Raw genomic sequence first — 20,184 nt, forward strand, 5'->3', positions numbered from 1 at the left:
GCAGAAATACAGTTCTAAAATCTCCTGAAGGCTGCAAGTTCAATTCCCGCCTAGTTCAGGTAGCCGGCTCAAGGTTGATTCAGTCTTCCATCCTTCTGAGGTCAGTAAAAGGAGTACCCAGATTGGTGGTGGGGGGTAGTAAATAAATTACCTGAAAGCGTGACGGAATTAGTTGGCACTATATGAAAACAAGATTTATTTACTCATTCTTTATATGTATGAGTGTTATATTTTGGTGCACACAGTCTTGAACATACCTCTTTCTGAACTCTGAATATGTGCCACAGTGGTCTGTATACCTGATCGGGGCATCTCTCTGTGCTATGGAGGTCAGCGCCATATGAATGGTACAGACGTAAACATCTTTGCCTGTGCTGTAAATTCTTGTAATGTTGGGTATACTGAATATGCGATGTATGAAAATAATGGCGCATTGTTGTATGGGGGGGTTGGCATACATTTTTGAGGTCCTGGTGGACAGCCGGGGGTTGCTGTTGATGCCAACGTCTGTGCTTTGAATAGAAGTAATGGTGTCTCGGCGTGTGAGGGTGAGGCTGGCACTAGTTTTATATTGGAAATGTGACACTCCGTCTCTGGAAGCGTATTGAGGCTTGAGGCTGGCAGCTGCACAGTGTGTGTTTACACAGACATTACAGCGAACTGTGTAACTACCGCTAATATAGCATGCGCTGGAAAAGATGGTTGTAGAGGGAAAATAAGCGATAGGATGGCGGGGCGGAGAGGAGCTCTAGAGACAACTCAGGAAATGTTGAGGAGAGAAGAGGCGTTAAAAGACTTGGAAGAATGAGCTCCAGAGGAAGAAAGGAGGGAATTATAAGAAGGACGCTTGAATTAACTTTATTAACCCAATAATGAGGAGGGAGAATGTAACGGAGGAGGAAATGAAAGAGACAGGCGCGCAGGAATGAGACAGCTGGAAATCCACAGACACTGCAAGTGTCAATGTGGTTTACAGTAATGTCTGTGTATAATATAACCCAGAAGGTGCAGGATAGATTACGGAGGGGTACAGGCAGTAAATGAGATAGCGCAGAGTAACATAATGCAAGGTGGGGAATGAGAGGAGCGAGGGAAGGGGGAGAGGGACAGTAAGAGATGACAGAAATGGGAACTAGAAGGGAAGAAGGTGGAATTAACCATGAGGAGGAATAGAGGCCAAGTGCAGGAGATAAGGACGCAACAAAGACTGGTATACCCGGGAACAAACAGTAAATTCGGCAAGCAGTGGCCCCTAAATGGTCGGATTTACTTGCAGAATTGCTGTGGATTTAGAATGTCTTTTTCAAAAATGGCTGTGGATTCATTGCAGAAAGTCTTTTAAATCCCCTCCACATGGCTCGTACCGGAACTACTGCGGAATGTCCGGAAATTCCACAGCATTTCCACCATGTGCGAAGACGGTCTAAAGGCAAATTCAGATGTAGAGTATATCTGATTTCACCCTGTGCAAAACGGACTGCTGTTAATCCGTGTGTACATCCGCGCTGCATTCGTTTGCATTGCGCGTTTACGTTTTTTACTTCTATATGTCAGCCGTCTGTCACCTGTTTTTTTTTTCTCGAGTGGAAAAAAAACCGGAAGGAATTCCAATTTTCTTTCCGCCATTGCTTAGCGATGATCTGTGAAAAAGCAAAGCGCACACAAATGTCATTTAAAAAAAAATTTTTTTAAGCACCTGCTAATTGAATGGGTGACTGGCGTCTGAGAAATCGGGCCATAATGGCACATGCTGTGAGTTTTTTGTTTTTTTTTAAGGTGGACTATTGGTCGGTGTACAAAAATCGTAAGTCTGCATAGCCTCATTGACTGCCATTTTCAGTCAGCTGCAAAGAGGCTCAGCACTTCGCCGTAAAAATCACCTGTGTAAATAAGCCCTAAAAGGTGACTAGAACAAGGACAAAAAAACCAAAAATGAGCTACTGTAGAAAACTACCAAGAAAAAATAGAGATGCTGGGAAAGGGAAAAAAAAAAAAAGTGGTGAGAAGACAAAGAAAAATGTGGAAAAATAGAAGGGAGACAGGATTGGATTAGTGAATAAGTGATGGTACCGAAGATAATGGGAGAAAGAGAGACAACCATATTGATGGAGTGTGAAAGCGAGCCAGAAAGGATGAGATATATGGCAATGTTCCCCTTCCTCTGCTCCCTGCTCCCCCCACAGTAATAGAGCCGCAGGACCATCCCCTCCCCTCCCTTGCTTTCTGCACTATTGATAAATACATTAGTATGTGCGGGATATGAAGCAGCTGCAGAGCTGGCAGAGTGGGGGTTAACCCTGGCATTGCCGCAGAACATGGGAACGAGCGGATACAGCGCGGAAGGCTGTGCCAACAATCTGCGGGTTTGAGGGGGTTAACGGCTGGAGCCTTACCTTCCAGCTCCGACTTCCACGTGGTTCGTTATGGAGACTTCTTGGAATCAACAGCTGCTTTGTATTTGCTGCATTAAAATGAGACAAGCCTGCAAGTCACTGCTGTGTGCACTCCATCTATCTGTAGATACGGCTATTAGAATTACAATACATTTTACCAATGGCGCATATATATACACCGGGTGAGCAAAAAGGGGGTGAGCGTATGGAAAAATGGCGTAACTGGGGTAATAATACAAGCTCGGGAATGCTGGCTGCGGACTCAGAATAGCCAGAACTGTAATGAATGGGGGCGCGTTTGGATTAGAGAAAGGTTACGAGATAGATAAGATTATAACAAGACGGGGAAGAATGGCAGCGGTCCTGGGAGACACACAAGAAAAGGAAGAAGAACAGAGACGTGCTGAGATTGATTTTAATGGGTAGCGGGAAGAGAAGTGGAGGAAACTTCCTGGAATATCACAGAGATGATCTTTACTAATGATGGACATTTCAGATGAAGACTTTTTAGGAATTACAATGAAGAATTTTCTCGGCAGACGATGTAGGCTAATGATGGCTGTAGTGACCTGTAGTGTGAATGATAACTAGGGGGTCTCCGCAAACCTATAGATACGGGCCGTTTGCACCTAGGTCAAGAGAAGCAGCCTTGTAGCCACATTCAAGTAAAATCTAATGAGGTGAAACACTAAATTACAAGATGTATCTGCAGATTGACATTACAGTTTGAAATATGAAACATTGTTCCAATAATGTGCACACTGACCAAAGGATCAGCTGATCGGAGGGGATCCCCAACAGCAGATCGCCGCTGATCAATTATTGATGACCTGTCCTAAGCTCTTGAGGTTGCATTTACATGTAGCCGATTTGCTGCAGATTGTTGCAGATCTGCAGAAGACTTCCCCCCTCCAATTTGAATTCAATTGGGGTGAAATCTGCCGCAGATTCACACAAAAATCTGTGTCCAACAGACATTACAGTTTAGGATGAACAGAGCTTGTTCTACTTTAAACAGCTGTAGTTCCGGTTCTATCAGAGATGCCAACAAGCTTTTGATTCTTGTCTTTAAAATGACATCAGAAGCATGCTTGTAGCCATTATAGGCTCGGAGTTACAGCCGTTTGAAGTGGAGTCGGGAATATTGAATTTTCAGCTGTCATTTTTTAGTGCCTGTGTGTATTCAGAGGAGAGGGAGGGGGAGTCCAGCCAACAAAGAAGATCTGTGACTTTTCTGTATATCTCCCTGTCCTGCGAGACGGGTGACATTAATTTTTGTTCATGTTATCACTCCCCCCCCCCCCATCCAAATCAATCAGAGAGCACATTTGCTCTCTGATTGTGACATGTAGGGTTTTTTTTCTCAGAAAAGGAGTGAAATAATGAGGACTTGCTCATCTAATCACCTTTTTAAACCCTTTAACCCTGCAGATGCTGCAGTCATTGCTGACTGTGGAATCTAAATGTTTTCACAAAAAATAAATAGTATTGCCACATCAATAACAACCCGCACCATAAAATATTACATTATTTATCAGGCATGGAAAATTACTTTAAAAATAAAGATTAAAAAAAAAATCCAAAAATAGCTGTTTTCTGATCAACTCTCTTCCCATAACATGAATAAAAAATAGTTTAAGAAAATCATTCACACCTGATAATAGCATCAAGGTGTCCCACAAAAAAACAGGTCTGTTGACTGAAAAATAAGAATGGTCTGGTCCTGGAATGAGGCCACACAAAAAGTATTTTTGAAAAGAGAAAAAAAAAAGTGTTTATATTGTGCAAAAGTGGTAAAACATAATAAAACCTCTATAAATTTGGTGTTGTCAAAAATGTAATGAATGGTAGACTAAAGCTAACATAATAATATTTATACCACACTGTGACTGCCATAAGAAGAAAATCACAAAAGCAAGGTGCTGAAATTGCTTTTTTTTCCCATTACCTCCAGCGAAAAAAAAATTAATAAAAGCTTTTCAATACATTATATGTACCCAAAATTGGTTTCTATAAATACTAGAACTTGCCCTGCAAAATACAAGGTCTCATCCAGCTACACTGATGAAAAATAAAAAAGTTATGACCACCGATCACAAAAGAGGATACGATTTACTTGCTCATAAGGCCAAGATTAGTTTTGTCACTAAGGGGTTAAAAGTGCATTTAAGGCGACTGATTTATACGTCAAATATGTTTACATGAAACAAAAATTCAAAGACTACTAGAAAAAAAGTGACCATTTTTATAACATTTTTTCCAATTTCTAACTTGACTACTTAAAAAAGTAACCGGACAACCCTTTATATATCCCTTAAAAGGATTTTCCAGGACTGTTACCACAGTCTAGCGCAAAATCCCGATCCTGGAAGAAGCTGCCATTCAATCATGCATATGACTGCTCAGCCAATCACAGGCTTCAGAGATCACATGCCGTCCATGGCAGGATCACTGCTGAAGCCTGTGAGTGGCTTAGCGGTTATATGTACAATAAGTGGCACCTGACTACTGTAGCTTCTTCTGGGATTGGGGAGGCAGGGACTAGGAGCCTTTTAGGGAGAGGAGTATGGCTAATTTTTCTATTTTGTAACACTTCCCAACATATATACCATACATACGTATATATTTTTTTAAGTTCCAGAAAACCCCTTTAAATCTGAGCTCAGTGCGAATGGTATACAAGAAACTTGGGCACAACTCACATTGGACTCACAAGGTCACTCATCCGTGTCCTGTCCCATTTACAGGGACATCGCAAGCCCTATTCTCATCTGTAGGAATAATCGTGCATATTAATAGCCGCTCATACTATAATGTGGCAATAAACTGTCCATGGAATACACAGATAGTATGCGGTCTGAAAACATGGCCTTGTGCCTTTGGCCTAAAGCTGTACCCATCGCTAGCAAAATGGCCATAAGCCTCCATTGGGTAATACCATTCAAAAACAATATGCTCCCAATATCGAAGGCCGGTAACAATGCCGGCACGTGAAATGGATGAGAGCATGCACGTGATTATGGGGAACCCAGACTACTATGTAGGTGTTAAGATACATCCAAGCTGTCTTGGAATTTGCAAGGTTGTATAAGGGCCAGGAAATGGTATGTGCGGAGGTTGCTGGTGCCGTAAGGTTCAGCGTGGGAATCGGTGAACTGCAGTGTCTCACTTCAATCACATGCAAATCCACATCCTTAATCTGCTTACTAACTCAATCCTAATAGAGGTGGGGGCATCACTGAGATAGCGTGTCTGTCTATTCTTCTGCACAATAGAAAGCCAATGGAGAACATGTCAGAGCAGTAGGCAGTACTGGTGTATGAAGGCATCAGGCTGACAGAGGTAGAGGTGTTCATACAGTAATATCGGAGGAGGCGCTGTAAAGAGAGGAACCACCGGGAAAGATGGAGAGAAAAGATACATAGAAGAAGGTATCTAGTAGCACGCTGTGTGGATAGAGCCACATAGTATATATTTAGGAGGGTGATGGATCCTCCGAATCTAATGTATAGTGATGTTTCTAAACACTCGTATATTCACCAAAAACCATCTAAAAGTGTTGCAAGTTGGGCGTAACTACAAGGGGTGCAGTGGTTGTGGTCACACCCGCAGCTTGTAGCCTAATATCCTTTTTGTGACATGACACAGTCTTGCGGCAATGTCCTGTGATGATCGGGGGATTCCCGTTAAACATTTTGCAACAGCAGCTCCAAGCTACGCGCCTGACTGCAGCAATCTTCCTGCTTCTTTCATTGAAAACTAAAGGTTGCCTTAAATGGTCCCATCTGTGAAGCGATTACCACGTTTTTGGGGACATTTTTGTCTTTCACTGTCTAGTTCTATTATAGAACTAAAAGCCCCTATACACGTTAGAGTGTAGTCATCCAAACCCGCCAATAATGGGCCGGACAACTCAGTAATGTGTATTGGGGCGGATCAACTTTCCATCAATAAGGAAAGAGGAATCATGGGCACTGAATTTCAACGCTCAATCCTTTTGTTCTCTGGGAGATAAGCTGGTACCAGAGATATCTGGCTACAGCTTCATAGGATATTAGGGGCTTTTACTATAGATGACCTTACCCTCAGGATAGGTCAGCAATAGTTTATTGCCTGGGATTCCCGACAATCAGCTGATGCTCCATCCTACTGTCAGCCGTCATTGGTGGTCAGAGCTGGAAGTTTAATTGAAGGCTTAACTTGCATTGAAATCAATGGGAGTGAAGCAGTCTATTACACTTCCGGCCCTGACCACCGATGTGAACGTCTGGTCAGGACATTTACTATTGGTGACCTATCCTGAGGGTAAGTCAATAGTAAATGCACAGAAAACCACTATTAACTCCCTAAACACAAGAACGTTCGGTTGTGTATGGGGGAGCCGGGAGAAACAGCTGCCAGACGAACGATCCTTTGTCCAACAGTTGTTGAAGGTCTATGAGGGTCTTAGGAAGTAGATGGCCTTCATGTTTTGTAAGCATAAGAAGCAAATGTTGAGGCGGCACTAGAACAAAAAAAAGGGCTCATTAAAACGGGGCCTCTAAGCATTTTTACCCCCTAGAAAACCATTCTAAAATTGTCCATGTGTGCCGTCAAATGATACAGTATACCTTAGACAACGCACTTAAACAACTTTGACGACAAATGCAAATTACTCTCCAAGTGTCTGCTAGCCCTTTCTTCAGCAGGCAAGTGTCCTGTGATCTCAGCGGTAATCCTTCCATCTAGGCTTGATTGACATCTCTTTACAGGGGCTGTGGATGATGCAGGTGGCATCAGAGGTGGGGGTTGCTGCCGAGATCGTAGGATACTTGTCTTGAGAAGAAATGCCTAGCGGACACTTGGAGGTTAATCTGCATGTAGCACAAGAGTTGTTCAGTGCTTTCTGTATGGCATAATGAGTTCTCATGGTGTTTTTGCCCTACGTCTGGTGTGTATATCTCCTGATGTAAACCCTAAACATATCTATAGTCTTCCATTGTAATACTGGCCTCCGCCTGTCCTGTATACACCGTTCTAATACTAAAAGAATGGAAGGGGTAGTAGACTATGCTATTCCATCCTGTGGAGACCCCTTAAGGACATGGCCTATTTTGAGCTTAAAGGGGTTGTCCCGCGCCGAAACGGGTTTTTTTTTTTCAACCCCCCCCCCCCCCCCCGTTCGGCGCGAGACAACCCCGATGCAGGGGTTAAAAAAGAACACCGGACAGCGCTTACCTGAATCCCCGCGCTCCGGTGACTTCTTACTTACCCGGTGAAGATGGCCGCCGGCATCTTCTCCCTCGGTGGACCGCAGGGCTTCTGTGCGGTCCATTGCCGATTCCAGCCTCCTGATTGGCTGGAATCGGCACGTGACGGGGCGGAGCTACACGGAGCCCCATTGAGAAAGCAGAAGACCCGGACTGCGCAAGCGCGTCTAATTTGGCCATTAGACGGCGAAAATTAGACGGCAACCATGGAGACGAGGACGCCAGCAACGGAGCAGGTAAGTGAAAAACTTTTGATAACTTCTGTATGGCTCATAATTAATGCACGATGTATATTACAAAGTGCATTATTATGGCCATACAGAAGTGTATAGACCCACTTGCTGCCGCGGGACAACCCCTTTAAGGACGCGACAATTTTCGGGGGATTTTCGTCTCCACTTTTTAAAGGCCAAAACTCTATTTTTTCCCCTCTGACGTGGCTATATGAGGGCTTGTTGTTTTTGGGACGAGCTGTAGTTTTTGTAAACATATACATTGTATAACTTTTATTTATTTTTTTGGAGGGCAGGGAGAAAAAACACCTCAATTTTGCCATGAATCATGCAGCATAAATGACATGATGATAAAATTGTCTGTGGGTTATTTTATTTCGTTGCACCACTGCATTCAAAGCTTCATAACTTTATTTTTCAATCAATGGAGCTCTGTGAGGGCTTGCTTTTGTGTCAAAAGTAGTAGTTTTTATTGGTATATTGGGTATTTCTGCAAGCACACTATTAAGACAGGCCACAGGCCCATCTTAATAAGCCAAAATACATGGCAGCTCTAGAAGCCCCCCGGCTGTCATAACACCTGGACGGCACTTCGCAATCTCATTGCTGGGAGGCCACTTGGGATCCCTGAACGCTGCTGTCAGAACTGACAAAGACAGCTCATAGTGGCTGTATATGGAGCTGGCTCGGCTTCATACAGACCCCGCAAAATCTATCTGATTGTGTCGTAGAGGTGTCTAGCGGTCAACAAGCTCTACACAAACTACACACAAGGAGCCTCTGAGGGTGGAACCACCTTAGAGCCTCGGATGGCAGATCGTTCATCTAATCATGCCACAACTCTAATTATTTGCATGCCTGAGATGTAACAATATGCTGAGTTTTGCCGCAAAACAACAACTTCTAGGTGCTTGTTTTTTTTTTTTTTTTTTTTTTTTTTTACAAAGAGTGGGGCACTAAGGGGTTAAAGGGGTTGTCTCACGGCAGCAAGTGGGTCTATACGGCCATATTAATGCACTTTGTAATATACATCGTGCATTAAATATGAGCCATACAGAAGTTATTCACTTACCTTCCCTGCGCTGGCGTCCCCGTCTCCATGGCTCCGTCTAACTTCAGCGTCTAATCGCCCGATTAGACACGCTTGCGCAGAAGGGTCTTCTGCCTTCGGGTCTCCTCGGCAGCAGCGGCGTTTTGGCTCCGCCCCTTCTATGCGTCATCGCGTAGCTCCGCCCCGTCATGTGTGCCGATTCCAGCCTCCTGATTGGCTGGAATCGGCACACATGACGGGGCGGAGCTACGCGATGACGCATAGAAGGGGGCGGAGCCAAAACGCCGCTGCTGCCGAGGAGACCCGAAGGCAGAAGACCCTTCTGCGCAAGCGTGTCTAATCGGGCGATTAGACGCTGAAGTTAGACGGAGCCATGGAGACGGGGACGCCAGCGCAGGGAAGGTAAGTGAATAACTTCTGTATGGCTCATATTTAATGCACGATGTATATTACAAAGTGCATTAATATGGCCATACAGAAGTGTATAACCCCACTTACTTTCGCGAGACAACCCCTTTAATCTATTAGCCTTATTGTTTGGCTGGGTCAAGCTGCACCTGATTAGTCAATAAATGAGCAAATGCTCATTGTTAGACTGCATCTTTTGTGCAGCTGAAACAAACCCCCAAGATTGTTGTCAGCGGCACACCCTCTAGTGTAAACAGGGGCTGTGCTGCCGGCAATGATGACACTGTGTGGGGAAGAAATGATCCTATGTACGACTGCTCATCTCCCATACATTCTGAATCAGCCTGTTTAAAGTCCAGCTAATCGAGCGCCAGTCTCGTTAATTGGCGATCATCATTGAGGTCATATCTTGCGGTGTTAAAACGAGCCTTAAACAATGCAAGTCCATGATTATGACAACTTCTTTCTCAATATTACCCCATCCCCCCTTCCCATCATGGTGGTGTCTATAATATATAATAAGCAAACATTTACGGATTATTACCGCTTCTGTTAAAGTGTATATTTAATTAGCATGAGGATATGCAAATACACAGATGACTGCCAAGACATTTAAAGAGGAATTTACATGCCCAGACTGAAGAACACAAAGGAGGCACAAAGGGCATTTTTAAGTGATCTAGACATTATGTATATGTCTTCACACAATGTCAGTAAGTAATCAGACGAAAACAAGGCGGACATACATTTATTGCACAGTTTATATATGTACATATCATTATATGTGAAGTTCATAGCCTCAGGCATTATGGCAGCCAGTGCGGCTCACATGCTCATTGCATGCACAGACGGATACATGGAGAGAAGTCAGGTGGAATGTATTGTGATATTGTGCCTATACAGACCCTATATCATCTGCATAATGTGTACATGTGGAACGGGGTTTCCTAAACTCCAGTTCTCAGTGACCCCTAACAGGTCATGTTTTCCGGATGTCTTATGGAAAGAACACCTGTGGCAATATCTGATGCACTGACACTAATTATATCACCTGTGCAATACTGAGGAAATCCTGAAAAGCTCACCTGTAGGGAGTCATGGGGACTGGAGTTTGGGAAACACTGATGTAGAGCCATCACTATATAGACATCTGATGGTCATGTTCTCTAGGAACCTTCCTGTCCCTCAGACTCTAGTGATACACACATATTCGCATGAGCTGTATAGTCAGTGCCCTATATGGGATCGCATCCCATAATACAGCCATCTGTATGATCCTGTTGACCAATGTTATCAGTTGTAAATTGGCTCAAAACTTTGAGGTTTTCCCATCTCAGGAATCCTAATTCAATGTGTTCAAAATTGTAAAACAGTGCACTCACCCATAAGATGTTTATTTCCTAAATGCTCCGTTCTCCAGATACTGATTCCTCTGTCCTCTGGTTGCTTACTGCTCATTGCCAGGAAAACAGGCCACCTCTTCTATGGAAAGAAATAGCAGATGAGGCTGACGCTTGCGCACTTCTTTCATCTACTTCTGGTGGCTGAGATCTCAGGAGCACATGTGAACTAGCCCGGCCCGGCCACCAGCTACTGTTGTTATTTCTTTCCATAGAAGAGGTGGTCTGTTTCCCTGGCAATGAGCAGTAAACAATCAGAGGGCAGAGGAATCAATATCTGCAACATCTGGAGAACGGAGCATTTTGAAAATAAACATCTCATGGGTGAATACGTTGTTTGGCAATTTCGAACATGTTGAAATAGGATTCCTGAGGTGTGAATACCCTTTTAATGCAAATATTGTTTAGTGTATATGTCAGCCAGAGATTTACATGACTTTTTCTCCTTTCACATAACTCCAATTTTGCTATATTTAGCTGATCTACCAGTTTTTGCATTGACCAGGTATCACCTTGCTACTAATGTTCTGTGTTGCACACAATAGTTAGTCAGTGACCTCAGATATTGTGTATATTAGCCGTCTTGTATATAGGAATGCTGTATGCATTGACCATGATGGTGGTGCTATACTACAGGCCAAAATGAGTAGCACGGCTCCCTAAAGCGCTGGGGTCCTGGGATCTGCTTCATCTAGGGGGCAAACAATGAAAATAAGGAAAGTGCCAACATAAATGGAGCCTGACAGACCCCACTGGCTATAACGGGGTCTGTCAGAATTCCATCATGCTACCGCCCATTTTCCTGGACAAAACTCTGTGGCATGCTGGGCCATTTTATGTAAGGTGTTGTGCCGGGTTTGAGTCAGTAGCTGTGAATGGAGCCTCCAACACAAATGAACAAAGCCTTAGGAAGAAGACCTCTGTAAATAAATGGATTCTCAACTGAGACAAATAGAACTTAAATATAGAAAAGTAAATTAATAGGGTTGTCTAGGACTGAATGATTGATGGCATATCCTCAGGTTAGGTCATCATTAGTTGTTTGACAGGGGTCTGCTGCCTGGGAACCCCAACAATCAGTTGATCGCCAAGCCACTGTGTCAGTGTACAGAGCTGCAAACAGACAGCTCTACATACACAGCAGTGACCTAGTTTGGTATTGCAGGCACAGTTCCCACTGAAGTGAGTAGGAGGTGTGCCTGCAATACCAACCTGGGCCACTACAAAATGTACGGAGCTGGCAGTGGAGGTCCTGGATGGCGGATCTGTGCCGATCAGCTGTTAATTGCCTATCCTGGGTTTCGGTCTTCCATCATTCAAGATGTGTTTTTAAAGCACATAGGACAGTGTTGAGGTGTGGTTTATGCTCCCTCATGCAACGAGTAAAAAATTGAGGGAGCAGAAATAGGTCAACCCCTTGCGTTCACATCACATGCTGCGAAGTCCTGGTTTGTGACAGCATTAAAGTGTTATTTCCTTTAAACAAGTTATCCCTATCCCCAGGATAGGTGATAGCTTGCTGAGTGTGGGGGTTCGACTGCTGGGACCTCCACTAATCTCAAGATTTCAGCCCCAGCGCATTCCGAAGCGTGGACAATGGCATCTGCGAAGCGGCCTCCACTTTCAAAGGAACGGAGTTTAAGAACTCAACTATCTTCGATGCTCCCATTGAGGTGGATGGAACAGAAATGCGCATGCATGGCCTCCTTTACCCATACTTTGATATGTTTCATGGCTGAAATCTTGGGATCGGTGGGGGTCTCAGAGCTCGTACCTCCATGATCAGTAAGTTATTGCCTCTCCTATGGATAAGGGATAACGTGCGGCGATGGGAATAACCCTTTGAACTCTGACATTTGTTCCTTTCTATTCTGACAGGCTGCAGTTCAACAGTTAAAAAATGTGCAAGATGTGGATCGTACAAGATAATGGAGAATACTTAGAACTGCGCAAAGAATGATCTGAGTCACGGTGTGGTTTTAAAAAAAAAATGCATATAAAGACAACAGGAAAAAATGGCACAAAAAAACTGGTATTTCACTCTATGGGAAATATGTACTAAACCTGTTGAACCAGAATTATGGCATGAAAAAGTAGCAATTTTGGCTTAAGTACTAAAGTTGAGAATTTTTTGAGGTTTACATTGGGCTCTGCCACTTTTTGATCCAGTTGGCAAGGCCATACATTAAAGGGCATGGCCCATTAGCGTTACTTTAGTTTACACTAGAAACTGTCAAGAATTACAGTAGAAACCTCTACTAACCCGTAGCTGGCACAGGTTTCCGTCTGACGCACGAAGGCTTGTTGCCTCTTACTGCATTTGTTGGACTTACGGCAGTATGTCAGTCTAAGTAAACTAGTTATTAGTATTATTTACAATACCAGTGTTTCTGGGGGCGCAATTCGTCACTTACTAATATAACAATATATAGTTAAAGGGATTGTTTCAGCACTGGACAACGGTTGACGATTAGATGAAGGCTGGACTGGTGTTGGTGGCATTAGCACTTGAGATTACATGAGATCACATTCAGGAGATGTGAAGATAGCGGTGAAGGACTGTGCTTCAATGTTGTTGGTCAGTATGCACCGCCAGCTATGTATGTGGACATTTGTGTGGTGTCATTTATTGGAGTCTCCACACAGATGTGCAGCAGTCTCACAACATACAATCTGCCAGACTGAGCACTGCTGTATCCATAGCAACTGAGGCCATAGGTTTTGTGGGGGATGTAGTCTGCCCATAATCCCTCATACAGCTCAGAGACTATGTGACTGATAATAAAACGGTGACATCATCACAAGTCCTGTCAGCACGCAAGCTATGCATGTGTAAATTTGTGAGGTGTAATTAAATTGGACTCTCCACACAGGTCTGCAGCTGTCTCACAACTAGCTACAAACTTCTAGACTGATTACTGCTGTATCTATAGAAACTAAGGCCACAAGGGTTTATAGGGGATGTAGTCCTCCAATAATCCCTCATTCAGTGCACAAGGATAAAGGACCTGTAATAAAGTCACCAACATGTGACTAGGGGGCGGAGTTAAGAGCAGGTGACTGATTACATGGTGGTGACATCATCACAGGTGCTGAAAACACACGGCTGCCTCTGCATGTAACTCACATAGCACACACGGACAAGTGGCGCTTTTTTGAGATTTGAAAAACAAAAACACCACTAATTTATACACCTATGAGTTTTTTACAGGTGCTTTTTTTTTAGCTAGGGAGAAGTCACTAATAATAATAAAAAAAGAAAATACCTAGAGAACGCTAAGTTTGAAATCAAAAAAATTCTATGGACTTAAAAAAAACCAAAAAAACACACACAAGATGTAAAGAATACCACAAAGAAATACAATGTGTACTGCGCTTCATCTTACCTGTTGACATACAGTATAAACCTGACCGCACATTTTTTTTTTTGCACCAAGAAATGGTAAAAACTGGTAAAAACACAACATAAACTGCAATATGTGAAACCACCCTAATGAAGAACTGTGGTCAAATGTACCGCTCCTCCTTACACCAAATAACAGAACTCGGAGGAGTGGGAATCGCTGCAGTTATAGTATTACACGCCTCCGCCATAACAATAACATCCATGTCTGTAGGGTTTGGCACCCTGGAGAAATGTAAAAGCACACAGCACTTAGTGCCATGTATCAATAATGTGCACTGCGGCCTTCCAGCCAGCGTACAAGGCACTGAGCACCGGATATAAAATCAGGATATTGAACCAATAGAGACAACAATGTTATCTGTACTAGGAGTGAACAAACCTGAAGGTGTGGGGGATCCTAGAACATGAGGATTATGGGAACGAGGCATTTAGCTCAATTGCGCTTTCCACACATCTTTGTTCACTTGTCTTCCTTCTTGATGAATGCTTTAAGGATCATATTTCTGGGCCTCCCCAGAAGGGATAAAGTTAGGGGAATAATTATAAACTGGGGTTCTAATTATAGAGAGACGCTCGCTTCTGTTCATGCAGGAAGACTTAGCGGGAGATTCTTAATGCTATAACAATAAGATTAAGTAAAACCTCAAAGGAATAAAGATGTTCATAGAAGGAAAAAGCTGAAGAGGCTCCGACACGATGGTTGCAAGGTTAACCTGTCCAACGCATGCACTAAAAATCACCCCAAAACCAAGCTTCTACAAAATATTACATGCTTGTAGTTTAGATAGCAGGACGTGAGCGTGGGTTTGACCTCTCCATCTATCTGCAGCATATGGAGCCGGCACAACCATTTAGAGAAGAAAGAACGTGACCGAAGCCAAGAAGTAAAACTTAGCTTCTCATTATTTGATCCAGTAATGACACGTTTCGAGGTAAAGGACCTCTTCCTCACAAATACTAAAAAGGTATACAGTTCTGCTGAGTGCGCCGAATTGGTAGTGTACCTAGTCAGATGGCATGTATACCTTTTCTAAGAGGTTGCACAACCACACAGGCCTTTTTATTTTACGTATTTCACACAGTTTCCGAAGCGAATACCTTGTCTGTGGATGGTGTAACTTGGGCCGGCAGTGCTTTTCCACTAAGTGCCACATCAGCTATGCACAGAGCATACTAGTCTCATGGCTCGTATTCACAGAAAATGTCCCATTTTTTAAGGCTACCCACTTCTGTAGCTTTGCCCTTGTCTTTCTCACCCACTACTAAGTATCTGCAGAAGGCATGCTATCCAGGCTGAATGGAAAAAACAAACCTCTCAGGAACCAGGCAGAACTAGTGCAAGCTTAGCATCTATAGGCACAAAAAACGACAAACACAACCTAAATATCTTCCCCATAGTCCACTAGTAATTAAAGAGTAACCTGCGGTCAAGTGAAGGCTATGTAGCATAAAGGTGGAATAACACTGGCGTAATGCATGTTTGCTTGAGCAACAAGCTATAGAGGAAATGACTGATGAGCAGAAAACCAGAGCGTTCCAGTTTACTCTTCTAGAACACGAAAAACTGGTGTGTTTTTTAATCAATAACTATAGACAGACCAACACTTAAGAGTTCCCATACACCTTGAATGGTGTTCAGAGGACAGCTACTATTTCTCCTAATTCCCCCAAACACATGAACACTCAATTCGGCCAAGTGTTCATTTGTTTTACATGGGAAAAGTGGTGAAAGCTGCAACCAGACAGCTCTGGCAGAGGCTTATCTCCATCTGGTGGAGGCTTATCTCCACAGGGTAAAAGGATCAAGGCGCTGAAGTTTAACATGCTCAATTCTTCTTTTCCCCCCAATAGATGATCTCATGAGGCTCCCATACACATACGAGAGTCATCCAGTCATACCAAAATTGTTGGTACGGGGAGTTATAGTCAAATGTGTAGAGAAGGGGGGGGGGGGAAGGGCACCTAGAGATGTTCTCAGGCCACCTTTTGGGCAGCAATGTCCCCAGTGCCGCAATTTAGCGAAGGCTTTATTATAAATGTTGGCCAAAACTGCAGGCTGTCTATTGTGTCTGTGGGTGTTCTGACTTTTCTCCAACAGCAGATGACAGCAGCAAGAAGGATTGGGCTGTTGGATTTCTACATGTCCGATCTTTTTCTTCTTAAGCGAGATAAGCCGCCATCAGAGGTGTCCGGGAGTGATTTAGGGTACTTTTACACAGGACCCTAAATCAAGCACCTGTCAGGTGCTTAATCTCTCAGGTGCTTTACACAGGAGGGATAATCACTCACGGAATGGAGGCAGAGTGTGTCAGAGATCTCTTCCAGATATCCGCTTCCATTCAGAGTCAATAGGTAGTCACTTGTTCATAGATGGATAACTGCCTGTCTACATGGGCTGACAGTCGCATAAAAGCTATTGCTGGCTTCTCGTTCCGTGTAAATGCTCCCCGCGCAGTGCTTTACATAGCCAGCGAGAAACCAATAAACTAGCGGCGAACTCTTTGCACGAGCTCTAACGACCTTAGCGGTGATATCAGCGCTCATGCAGTCATTTAGCCATCCGCCTCCCTCAGGATAAGTCATCAATATCAGATTGGTAGGGGTCCACCCTTTGGGATCCCTAAAGATCAGCCGATTGAAGAGGCTGCACCAAATGCTGCATTGGTCACATGGCCTGAGAGCAGCTTAGTCTTGTACAAGTCAATGGGACAGAGCTCCAATATAAGGCACAGCTGCTATGAAATGTACGGCGCCGTATCAGATATGCAGTAAAGAGGCATTCAGATACGTACTGTGGCCACTTCAAACAGCTGATCACCGGAGGTCTTGAGTGGCCGTCCCCAACAATCTCATAATGATGACCCATTCTGAGGACATGTCATGGAATCCTAGACCGGTAGAGTTGGAAGGGACCTCCAGGGTCATTGGGTCCAACCCCCTGCTCAGTCCAGGATTCACTAAATCATCCCAGACAGATGTCTGTCCAGCCTTTTTTGAACACTTCCATTTAAAGGGGTTGTCCCGCGCCGAAACGGGGTTTTTTTTTTTCAATAGCCCCCCCCCGTTCGGCGCAAGACAAACCCGATGCATGTTATAAAAAAAAAAAACGTCCAGTACTTACCCGAATCCCCGCGCTTCGGCGACCTCTTACTTACCTTAGTAAGATGGCCGCCGGGATCTTCACCCACGATGCACCGCGGATCTTCTCCCATGGTGCACCGTGGGCTCTGTGCGCTCCATTGCCGATTCCAGCCTCCTGATTAGCTGGAATCGGCACACGTGGCGGGGCGGAGCTACGAGGAGCAGCTCTCTGGCACGAGCGGCCCCATTCGGAAGGGAGAAGACCGGACTGCGCAAGCGCGTCTAATCGGGCGATTAGACGCTGAAATTAGACGGCACCATGGAGATGGGGACGCCAGCAACGGAGCAGGTAAGTGAATAACTTCTGTATGGCTCATAATTAATGCACGATGTACATTACAAAGTGCATTAATATGGCCATACAGAAGTGTATACCCCCACTTGCTTTCGCGGGACAACCCCTTTAAGTCTCCTTCGGCTGCTTGTTGAAATCTTATAGCATAGCACTGGGGCAAATGTAGATTGCCAGTGAGAGAGTGTAGAGAGGTCATTAATATATTACTCCAGCAAAACCCCATTAAAAAGTAAGGGCTCCCTCACACATGTGTATTTGCATGCATTTTTCCTTGCACGTGCAATACGCAGAGAATACAACCCAAATATTTCAATGGGGTAGTTCACATTACGTTAATTCACGCACGCAAAAAAAAAACCCCACAGCATGCTCTACCTTTGTGCACATTTGCGCAACAAAGATTCCCATAGAAGTCTATAGGGGAGGGGGGGTGCGTAAATGCATGAGCAATGCGCAATACCCCTGGTAAAAGAACACATCTGGAACTCATTAGGCTAAGTCACCCTTTAAATCGGGGAGTAGTTATATCCTCTGTGTGCAAACACCCCCCCCCCCCCAGCCAGGCGGATGCAAAAAGTGCAATGAAATACACGCGCAGAAAAGTATCGCTCACAACGCAAATACGTTGCACTGAGTCACGCGCAATTGTGTATACGCCCGTGTGAAGGAGTATGAAAACCACAGTGACTTTCTGACCATCTCCCCACTTTCACAAGACAGGCAAACAGCTGTAGTCAGACTTTCATCAGATGTGAGGTCACTACACAACGCCGGGCGAGTTCTGCCTGCTAGTTCATGACCCCTTCTGGGATATTCGCCCCCCTGCTCACAAGCAGCAGGTCTCCACATGCACACACAGCGCACACATAAAATCCCTCCCTCCTACCGTTCGGCAACACCCCACCTTTCCTCTGATGTCTACTTCCAACCAATTAACCCCCTCGCTGTGAAAATCCCTGCCAAGATGCAAACCGCAGAGCTCATTATCACAGAGCGGCGGCGCATGTAGGGACTCGATAACGTAAGAGTGTATAACAATGGCGGAGTAAAGCACAAATAGCGCGGTAATACTCAAGTCGGAATGCACTGCGTCTATTAATATACAAGGCGATTCTCTCACTAGGAAACCCAGGCGGTCCTCGGCAACGTTATATATTTCTGTCTGGACGAAGATTATGGAGCAGATTTATGAAAACTGCACATTTTTTGCACCAAAACCGCAACAACATCTGCACCACTTTAACGGATTGTGACAAGCTTTCTGCTGCAGATCCGCAGCTGATTTCACCGTTTCAATTCAACTTTGCCGCAGACCGGCTGCACAATCCGTACCGATGGTGCAGATTTTGTTGCAGAAGTTGCTGCAGATTTTCCGCTGGAGACGATCTATGCCAATTCTGCTGTATGTGAACGCACCCCGTCTATCAAACCATCACGCCGCCTCTCAACGAAGCGGACTATACCAGTGACGTCAAGGCACGACCGACAAACAGGCGTTTGATTCAGTGTGCCACAAACGCACTCCGGTGCGCCGCGCGTCTTTATTATTCATGAATACAGCGAACGGATTCATTTAAACAACGCTGAAGGGCATTTCGGAATAAGTACGATGAAGGATGAGACCGACAGAATCCCACATTCACTAACTGGTGAAGAAATTTGAGAGGAATTAATAGAAGGTGACTTCTAACAAAGTGGCGCAACGCGCTGCAGGTCTAATGAGGGACACGGAAACTTTATTTTAGTGACCGATTCATTTAGAAAAATCTACGGTCGTCAAGATCCCTAGACCTGCCGCCCCCCGATTCCTTCTTGTGGGGTTTACTGAAGAGCCGTGTAAACAGCAACAATTAATGGCAATACGGCAGGAGGTCGCTGCCATTACTGATGTCTTCGCCAGCTTGAAGACTTGCATATATAAGTGCTTAGATGCTGGAGGTGCAATTTTCAGATGCTCCAGGCAACATACAAGGGAAATACAGAAATGACAAAGTTAGGCCTGTGTCATACAAGAATATGCGTAGTTGTGCCGCATTTTTGAGTATTTGAATGCACAACAGCGGTTTTTATTACTTCCCCTTTCGAGCTTATTTAGACGACGGTATATTGATTGGGTATTCACGACGGCCGATATACAGTGTCCCTCTCTGCAGGGGGAGGAGGCTGGAAGAGCCAGGAGCAGTGCTCTGACCTCCCACCCTTTCTCCACCCCCTCTCCGGCCCCTGGCACTATTTGCAATGAGAGGAGGCGGGGCGAATGTGGAGATAAGCTTTGAGACTTAACTCCGCCCCTATCTTGCCCCCTCCCATTGCAAATAGTGCCTAGGGGCGGAGAGGAGGCGGAGATGGGGCGGGAGCTCAGAGCACTGCTCCTGGCTCTTCCAGCCTCCTCCCCCTTCAGGGAGGGATGCCGTATATCGACTGGCGTGAATACCCGGCCGATATACGATCATCTGAATAAGCCCTTAGTGTGCACCGATGCTCTCAGCTATTGAGATGGCCAATTAGTTTAATGAGTTCTGGAAGCGATCTTTTCCTGCACAGGAAAATAGTTTGTGCCTTTTTTTGGCGCAACACAATTGCGCACACAAAGTACGCGAACCCCTTG

At 44.6% G+C, this 20,184-nt stretch overlaps 1 protein-coding gene across 4 annotated transcripts in view; it reads right to left on the reverse strand.

Moving 5' to 3' along the window:
* Positions 1-20,184, reverse strand: part of THRA (thyroid hormone receptor alpha) — a 144,397-nt gene that overhangs the window by 79,649 nt on the left and 44,564 nt on the right. Inside the window, exon 2 of one of the 4 annotated variants that reach the window (XM_066587967.1) lies at positions 2,394-2,461. The exons of the other annotated variants lie outside the window; for them this stretch is intronic. The gene's annotated coding sequence lies outside the window, so the exon portion shown is untranslated. The remainder of the gene's footprint in view (positions 1-2,393; positions 2,462-20,184) is intronic. 4 annotated transcript variants of the gene reach the window in all.

The sequence above is a fragment of the Eleutherodactylus coqui genome, chromosome 13, assembly GCF_035609145.1.
Source record: "Eleutherodactylus coqui strain aEleCoq1 chromosome 13, aEleCoq1.hap1, whole genome shotgun sequence".
In the NCBI taxonomy this organism is placed as follows: domain Eukaryota; kingdom Metazoa; phylum Chordata; class Amphibia; order Anura; family Eleutherodactylidae; genus Eleutherodactylus; species Eleutherodactylus coqui.